This window comes from Montipora capricornis, chromosome 3 (genome assembly GCF_036669925.1).
Source record: "Montipora capricornis isolate CH-2021 chromosome 3, ASM3666992v2, whole genome shotgun sequence".
In the NCBI taxonomy this organism is placed as follows: domain Eukaryota; kingdom Metazoa; phylum Cnidaria; class Anthozoa; order Scleractinia; family Acroporidae; genus Montipora; species Montipora capricornis.
Genome location: NC_090885.1, coordinates 56,087,342 through 56,097,341, shown reverse-complemented (window position 1 = coordinate 56,097,341; position 10,000 = coordinate 56,087,342). Strand labels below are relative to the sequence as shown.

Below are 10,000 nucleotides of genomic sequence, written 5' to 3'. Positions count from 1 at the left end.
CAAATGCTGTCGAAAACCCCGCATACCGTGGCAAAAGTGACAGTCCAAAACCGCTGAAATCCCCCGCTAATGCCCTGCATTACACGGGGATGGGGGTGCGGGGCTTTCCACTGACTAGTGCATTAAGGCAACGAGTTTAAAGGAAGTTAAGAAGTGATATCTATGACCTAAAAGAAGTCCATGATTCAGTAGTTGGGCAGAAGAAGAAACGAATCGTCGAAAAGAAAAATAATTGCATTGTGGTGAAAAAGTCAGAGGTCTCTCAGCTTGTGAATTCCGCGTACCACGAAACTAAAGGTGAAGGCGCAAAAAAACTAAACAGACAAATGTCTCATACCTACTGTGGGTTATCGCGTCGAATTATCCAACGCAATCTAAATTCAATGAAACAGCAACAAAAAGTGACACCCCTTTTTTATAATAAGGTGCCTCTCCGACCAATCAAAGCATCCAAAATACAAGAAAGGCATCAAGTGGATCTTGTTAGTATGGTTAGCTTGCCAGGCAATATAGATGGTGACACATATAAGTACATAATGTCTGTTATTGATTTTTTTAGTAGATTTTTTTTCTTGCCTCCTCTTCAAACAAACGAGACCAGTGAAGTGGCAGAGCATCTTTTGGACATTTGTATGGAGCACGCCCCCCAGAAATTTTACAAAGCGATCAAGGTCCGGAATTTAAGGACGTTCGCGCCAAAATCTTCCTACGGTGAGATTTTCTTCATTTCTCGCCTAGAGTTAGGTCATAAAGTACTTACTCCAAAAATGAAAAAAAAAATGGGGGTCACCGACTTTGTTTCGGAGAAAATGGCAGTGGAAAAATGCCTTAATTTCGAGAAATCGGTCATAATAGCGAGATGTAGGCTCATCTGCTCATCCATCGAAAATCATAAAAATAAACTGTTGGAGTGAAAGTTTCCATGCATAGGTTTTTAGGAGTGAGATTTTTAGATAATTGTATGCCGCTAGGGATGTGGTAAACAGTAGAGTTCATCCTCGACGAGTCTTTTCGTAAGCTCTATCCGTTGCAACCACTACCGGAATTCGATGGCACGAGGAAAGAAAATGTTAAAAAAAGATAACTTCTTACGGTGAGAATTTTTTTATTTCATCATATTTTGTAGATAGTAAGTAAAGTAAGTGATTCATGATTTAAAAAATAGGGGTCACCGATGATCTGAACGAGTAAAATCGATGTGATTTTGCAAAGCTCGTGGAAAAGTTCGTTTGTCACGCTTTTGCGTGACCTGTCGGGCAAGGACTGGAACCCAAGAGAGGATCGATCGTTGAAGAGATGAAAGGTTTTTACCGAAAAAAAAACCTTTTTCGAGCATAGCAACGACGTTTTAAGCAGAGGTCATCTTCATTTGGTAGGTGTTTTGTATAATATCTCCCCATTGCCGTCATGCTCATCCTCTGGAGTGTGTTTTTTGTGAAATTCAATCGCTGATAGTTTTCACGCAGGTCCGCACTATTCAAGCGGACGAGGACGAAAATACTCCTCAATTTTCACGAAAGTAAAGGACAAGAACTTTAAAAACATGCATTCACTTTGAACTTAAGTTCGTAGGGTAATAAAAACATTAAAAAGAAATAGCCCCATTAAATTTACGCAACGGTTCGTCCACGACTTTTCCAAACTTTCAGCCACTAGTCTACTCGATCAGCTACCTTTTCCAGAGCTTTTCCATCCTCCCGCTCACTTCTCTTTGAAGTTTCAAGATGATTCGGAAATAAATGTGCCATTCTTTTGCCGGCCTGTAATTTTTTCCTCGGCGTTTTTGTCGCCATGTTATTTTAACTGATGCTTGAAAAATTTGTATGAAAGTCAAGTAGACTAGTGCACGACTGATAAAACCTCGCGAATATCAGTCGTGCAGTAGTCTACTTGACTTTCATAAATATTTTAAATCAATTTTGACTGATTGCAATCTTCTCTGATCCAACGCTGTGCAAGACTTACCGGTTTTTGCAAAGGTTTTAAAACCTCAACTTCACTAATGCTCAAAGTAATGCGTGACATATTACAGTCGCGTTACATGCGCAGTAATGTTGCGCACAAACAATTAGCGCGAACGTCCTTAAGGGAGTGGTAAAGACTGTTTGTGAAGCGCTAAACGTTCGCATAGTTAAAAGCTCGGCCTACAGTCCTGAAACGCATGCAAGGAAAAGACGAGTGCTCACACAGAACGTGGAAGGAGAAATTAAGTTTTGATTTGATAAATAACGGCGGCGATCTAAACTGGGTTGAGTACCTTCAACATTACCAACAACTATACAATGAATCCCCCCATCGTTCTCTGGGATTCCTCAGTCCATTTGAAGTGTACTTTGGTAGAATACCGAATAGGATTCGGAATAAACTGTTTCTTGTGGGAAAGAAAGAATGTGAAGTTCTGGAAGAAAATAACAGCAGTTTTGAAACGGGTGACAGCAAGAGAGAAGAACTATTGGAGCTAGAAATCGAACGAGATGCTATCAGACAGGAAGCTCTGGATGCTTCTAATGAGGCTGCACAGTATATGGTAAAGCGGGAGTTAAGGCGAAATCCACCTTCACTCTATTACAAAGGAGAAACTGTTTTGATTCGCATTCCCATTTCCAAAAAAATAGTCAAGGGAAAAAGAACTCCCTAAAGAGCACTTGTGAAGGAGTTATCATTGAGGCAGATCACACCGTGCACAAGTATTTGATCAGTTACAATGACCCAGAGACACGGAAAAGCAAAAGGAACTGGTTTAAAGTAGATGATGTTACTTCAGTCACGAAAGAGGAAGAAAATGAGAGACAACAAAAAGCAAAGAGTTACAATGGTAAACGAACTGCCAGATTCAGAGATCACAAAGAGTCCATAGATCAACCAGCCAAGCGAATGACAAGCAATGCCACTTTGTTAGAGGCCAGCATAAATCAAATACTTTCCTGTGAAAAGCTTAATGGCGATACCATTAATTTGTATTTTGAATTTTTGACGAATACTGAGGACATTAAAGAAGGAAACTGGGGAGTTGCAACGTCCTACTTTTATCCTTCGTTGCATCGACCGATTGAAACCTCCACGTACTCCAAACACATAGGCAACAACACTCTCTGGGAGTACGAAAAACTGATGGCACCTGTACACCTTCCTGCCGAGCACCATTGGCTGCTGATCGTTATAAGTGTTGTTAATTTATGCCCTTTTTATTTACGATTTCTCTAGTTGCACTACAGAAACTAACCGAACAATTTTTGATACAATCAAAAAAACATTTATAAATGAACTCCAGTGTGAGGATAAAGCTGTCTTCCAGGAGGAAAATTGGGGCGAGTGTACACCTCAATGTCCAAAGCAAAGGAATGACACCAATTGCGGTGTATTTACCTGTCATTTTGCTAAACGGTTGCTGTTTTGGAGTGGCAACCATTGCAGCCTTACTCTCAACGAAGATCCTCGAAATGAGATGGTGAGCGATTTACTAAATCTTGCATCATCCTTGCGCAGTGAAAACGATTCACCCGAGGTTTTCCAGTAGATGACAAACGGTAAGCAAGCTTCAGACAAAGGTAAATCACCAAAAAAGTAGGTTGGACATGGAATTGGGAAAGGCAGGATTAACATATCGCCAGCCTCCAACCTCCAAAGATGGGAACTGTCAATTCCATGCAATGAATGACTAGCTAATACGCCTCGGAAGGGTCACAAAAGTTCGATGTGACTTGGTAAATTACCTCCGTAGTAATCAAACAACCCCGAACGGGACTGATTTCAGAGAATTTATCAAACACGGAGCATGGGATACCTATCTGAGAAGGATGGCTATGGATAGTGAATGGGGTGACTGGATTGCTTTATGGGACCTAATTAACATGTGAAATCCCGGTGGCGGTAGTAACAAGCTTAGGAGAAACGGTATTGAAAATTATCTACCCCGGAGCTGGTTATGGAAACGAAGCCACTGGAGATATGGCCTTACTTGGCCATCAAGCAGAGCTGCATTACCATAGCCTGGAACCAATAGCTGCTCAGAATCCCCAGCTAGCCATTGTTCAGGAATTAAAGCAAAAATGCAGCGAAGGAAAAAATAACAAAGAGATTTGTCCCAGATGTGGAAGAAAATTCGAATGCTACACACAAGGTGTATTTAAGAGCGGTGGAGCATTGCAGGTCTACGCAAATGATAGCGTTTTCTGTAATAGTTGTTTACTGGACGACTTTTAGTCAAGGATATGGGAAAAAACAAAACTGCAGTATTGCACGTTGAAGCAAAGCTTATAGGCTAAAACATTGCGTTCTAGTTATTAATGTTACGATTGTTGCTAGCCGGGCCCGGGTGGCGTCCTTTTCGCCTCGTCAAAGAGATCAGTGGCCCGTTTCTCGAAAGTCCCTAAACTTTTCACATGTCACAATTCCCTCTTTATCTCAAGAAGGGAGAGGGTTTAAGTGTTTCACAATCCGCTTTTAGTTATCTCGAAAAAGCATCCTAAAAGTCATCGATCGACTTCTCGAGAAACGGGCGCGTGGTCACAATCGGTTAATCTAGAGACTGGTTATGAAAAACTGGGAATTTCAAAAGCAGGAACAATACAGTCGCAATTTGATGTTGAACCGACCGTGACCCTGCACAATCTTTTGTTTTTGGTTCGCAAGTTAATTTCGAATAAATTAGTCGAAGCTTTTGATTGGTTATCCCGCCAAAAAAGGTGTGTTTTTGTCGGTTTTGTGCAGGGTCAAGGCCAAAAAAGCGAACAAAAACATGAAACAAAGAAACTTGTCGAGTTTCATAACCATCCTACATCTATTAACTATGGTTTAGAATAGCCCTTTTCACGGTTAGTTTTTCTTATTTGCATTACAATATAATCTAGCATGTATGTGAGGCGATTTTGGGCTATTTTGCAGTTTTAACCCGAAATTGCCTCGCATCCACGAGAGATTACATTGTAATGCAAATGAGGAAAACTAACCGTGAAAAGGGCTATTGCGTCCAAGTTAGTTGTTGGTGATTGTATCCGATAATTAAATGTAGCAAATTTAAACTATAATGAGGCAGAAACCGGTTCCTATCCATGCATAATTTAAAGCGCTATTCACATTAATCCTCTATCCAGACCATTCCACCCTCCATGCCATTCCTCACTTTTTTTTCGGGATCATTTGCGCTCCGGGATCATTTCCAGTCCAATATGGGGATCATTTGCGGTACATTTTGAGGATCATTTACGGTTCTGGGATCCTTTGCGGTCCTGGGATCATTTGCGGACCCGTACAGAGATCTTGGCTTGGTCCGCAATTTTGAAAAAGAATAGAGCCTGCGCAGAACGACCAGAAGTCCGTAATTGCGGACCAGCCATTCTCGTACCCAGAGCTGCGATCCTCTTTGCCAGCAGGGTACGAGAATGCAATTGGGCATTCTAAATTTCCCAGTTCCTCAGTTATCGAGTTCCATGAGTATAAAACTTAAAAATAGCTTGCTTTAAAATCAGAAAAGAACCGTTGCTGTTTAGAAAAATGTATGCCAGGCAAAACAAGTTGCATCTCGGTAGCTGAAAGTTAAGAAATAATTTGCCTGTGTTTAAATTCAACAAATACACCAATACATCACTAACGTTTCATGTTTAACCTGAGAATTAGGAAAGCAGACGTTCGAAGGTGTACTGGCTGTTGAGTTTTATTCCTCAGCTATCGAGTTCCATAAGTATACAACTTAGAAATGGTTTGTTTTTAAATCAGAAAAGAACCAATTCCCCTTTGCTGTTGAGAAAAGTGTATGACAGGCAAAACAAGTTGCATCTCGGTAGCCTGAAAGTTAAGAAATAATTTGTGTTTAAATTAACAAATACACCAATACATCACTACTGGACGGTTCATGTTTAACCTGAGAATTGGGGAAGCACTCGTTCGAAGGTGTACTAGCTGTTGAGTTTTATTCCTCAGTTATCGAGTTCCATAAGTATACAACTTAAAAATGGTTTGCTTTAAAATCAGGAAAGAACCAATTCACCGTTGCTCTTGAGAAAAGTGTATGCTAGGCAAAACAAGTTGCATCTCCGTAGCCTGAGAGTTAAGAAATAATTTGTGTTTAAATTCAACAAATACACCAAAACATCACTAACGTTTCATGTTTAACCGGAAAATTAGGAAAGCAGATGTTCGAAGGTGTTGAGTTGAGCTGTTGTTGGTGAACAAGCACTTGACGAAGTTTTGTCGTCAGAATGATTGGAGATTTATTGAACACAATAATATAAACGAAAAGGGGTTAAACCGTGGAGGTCTACACCTGAATTTTGCAGGTAACAAGCGTATTTTTAAGAATTTTTATCATGGTCTAGCTCATTGAACTTCCATGCCTTCCATTAATGCCGTGCCGTTGGAAGGCAACAGTCAGGAGTCATCGAGAAGTCCGACTCAAAATCCTATTGATCGTTCTCGAGTATTGCCCTCCAAACGCGGCTTTAAGCTGGCCTCGCTGAATATAAATAAATTGACCACTCATCTTGATGAACTCAAGATCTTTCTCGTAAGTAACGATATAGATGTTCTCGCAATTAATGAGACTAAACTAAATGAATACATCACCGATAATGAGGTCAGTATCTCTGGTTATGATATAGTTAGACGTGATAGAACTACATATGGAGGTGGGGGCGTTTGCTTTTATGTAAAAAAGTCAATTAACTTTTCGGTGCGCAACGATCTTTGCATGGACAGTCTTGAGAACCTTTGTATTGAAATACGCAAACCTCGTTCTAAATCATTTATTGTTGCTACGTGGTATAGACCACCTAATTCGCTTGTTAGTATATTTTCACCTTTTGAAGAGTTGATTGGGAAATTGGATTCCCTTAATACTGAATTCTACCTTTTAGGGGATCTAAATTGCAATATGCCGCATCCCAGTTTGACAGCGATACACGCAAATTATTAACTATCACGGATGTTTATGGTCTTCAACAACTCATAACAGAACCAACAAGAATAACCGAAACTTCTGCAACATTGATTGATTTAATTTTTACTAACTGTCCTGACAAGGTGTTATGCTCAGGTGTGCGTCATATTGGCATTAGCGATCACAGCATGGTCTATGTCTATCGAAAATTAGCCATTAATGGACAGAGTAAGGGTCACACTAATATAACCTATAGGAATTTTCGAAGTTTTGACCGTGATAAATTTCGTAGCGATGTTGCATCTCAAGATTGGGATCACATAAACAATTCTTCCAATCCAAATGATATGTGGAATGAATGGAAGGAATCCTTTTTGGCTATTGTTAACAAGCACGCTCCATTGAGAACCACTCGTGTTCGCGCGCGGGGTTCCCCATGGATTACTTCTGAGCTTAAAAAACAGATGCACGATCGAGATATTTTGAAACTCAGAGCAATTAGATCAAAAAATCCTAATGATTGGGTTCACTTTAAAAGACAGCGGAACAAAGTCAATAGTTCGACTAGGCTAGCGAAGCAAGTTTATTATCAAAATATGCTAAACGAGCATAAGGGTGATTCCCGCAAAACCTGGCAGATCATCAATGAGCTGTCTTCCCGAAATTTCGTGGAAACGTCTGTGAAACAACTGAATGTAAATGAGCAATCAGTAACAGCTCCAGCAGAAATAGCGCACGAATTTAATCGTTATTTTGCTACCATTGGCCCGAAACTTGCTAGTGATATTCCTTCTTCAGATGGCAACAGCTATCTGAATTATCTCACTAGCACGGATAAGGAGTTTCAGTTCCGCCCAACCTCCACAAATGAAGTATTTTCACTGCTGAATAAACTGAAAAAATCAAAGGCAGTCGGCCTTGACAAAATTTCTTCTCGACTTATTCGTGAATGCGCGGATCTTATTTGCAAACCGCTGTGCTATATTTTCAATCAGTCATTAAATGTAGGTGTGTTCCCAGACGACTGGAAGTGTGCACGGGTCACTCCACTATTCAAACAAGGGGAACGTGATGACCTAAACAATTACCGCCCAATTTCCGTTATCCCGGTTATAGCCAAAGTGTTCGAAAGAATAGTTTATAACCAATTATATGCGTACCTAACAAAGCATAACGTAATATGTAAATGCCAATCTTGTTTTCGCTCTATTCATTCCACCGTTACGGCTTTACTTGGGGCTACGGATACTTGGGCTTACAACATTGACCGAGGAAAAATAAACGCTGTTGTTTTCCTAGACCTAAAAAAAGCTTTTGATACGGTTAATCACGAGATCCTTTTATCTAAATTAAATAATTACGGCATACATGGCATTTCTTACAACTGGTTTAAGTCCTATTTGGACAGCCGCACTCAAAAGTGTTCCATTAATGGATCACTTTCTAAAACTTGCTCACTAAGTTGCGGCGTCCCTCAAGGGACTATTTTGGGTCCATTGTTCTTTTTGCTATATATCAATGATCTGCCAAATTGTCTAACGAATTGTATGCCATGGATGTACGCAGATGACACCCACCTAACATATGCGGGTGACAATACAGGCGACATAGAATCAAGACTTAACCATGATCTAGAAAATGTTAAAAAGTGGTTGATAGCAAACAAACTTACCCTGAACATGACAAAAACCGAATTTATGCTGATTGGATCAAGGCAGAGGTTGTATGCTCTCACATATCCTCCAATTCCCGAGATTAATGGTGCTCCTATCACTCAAGTTTCTGTTGCTAAATCCCTGGGCGTGCTTATTGATAATAATCTTAACTGGAGTAGCCATGTCGATAAACTGACAAAGAAAGTAGCTTCTGGAATTGGAGCCCTCAAACGTATAAGGCATCTCGTTCCTCACACGACATTGCGCTCTATTTATCACGCTTTACTTCAACCGCACTTTGACTACTGCAATGTCGTCTGGGGAAACTGTGGTATCACGTTACATGACAAATTACAAAAACTGCAAAATAGAGCAGCCAGAGTTTTGACCTTCTCTAATTTTGATGCAAATGCTAGCGAGCTATTCAAAATTTTAGGCTGGAAAAATCTAGTTAGCCAGCAACAAATTGCGCTGGCCACAATGGTCTATAAGTGTCTTCAGGGGCTGGCACCGGAATATCTATGTTCTAAATTTACAAACCGCGAATCTGTTTATAGTTTAAGAGACTCTGAAAGAAAGCTTAATGTTCCGTTTCCGCGGACAAATTATTATAGAAACAGCTTCAGCTATAGAGGTGCTACTGTCTGGAATAGCTTACCCCTCAAAGCGAGACAAGCAGAGTCTCTTGGGCTTTTCAAAAATCTGATTAAAGACATATTTTAGTATAAAGCACGGCATTCATGGAAAGCAGCCTTAGAATTAATATAATATTATAGTAATTGTATTTTATTGTAATCATTTTAAAATTTTACCTTTTGTAATTTAGATTTTAGCATTGTTTGTAATCTTAGCTGATGATTTTACCGTGCATAAATAATAAAATATAATATCATATCATATCATTCCTTAGTTATCGAGTTCCATAAGTGTAAAAATTAAAAATGTTTTGCTTTAAAATCAGAAAAGAACCAATTCACCGTTGCTGTTGAGAAAAGTGTATGACAGGTAAAACAAGTGCATCTCGGTAACCTGAAAGTTAAGAAAAAAATTGCCTTTGTTTAAATTAACAAATACACCAATACATCACTAACGTTTCATGTTTAACCTGAGAATTAGGGAAGCATATGTTCGAAGGTGTACTAGCTGTTGAGTTTTATTCCTCACTTATCGAGTTCCATAAGTATAAAACTTAAAAATGGTTTGCTTTAAAATCAGAAAAGAATCAATTCACCGTTGCTGTTGAGAAAAGTGTATGCCAGGCAAAACAAGTTGCATCGCGGTAGCCTGAAAGTTAAGAAATAATTTGTGTTTAAATTCAACAAATACACCAATACATCACTAACGTTTCATGTTTAACGGGACAATTAGGGAAGCAGACGTTCGAAGGTGTAATAGCTGTTGAGTTTTATTCCTCAGTTATCGAGTTCCATAAGTATAAAACTTAAAAAAGGTTTGCAATAAAATCAGAAAA

The 10,000-nt window shown here is 39.5% G+C and overlaps 1 pseudogene; it reads left to right on the top strand.

Moving 5' to 3' along the window:
• The first annotated feature begins 6,328 nt into the window (after positions 1-6,328).
• The window catches only part of LOC138040614 (uncharacterized), an 11,849-nt pseudogene continuing 8,177 nt past the window's right edge, over positions 6,329-10,000 (top strand).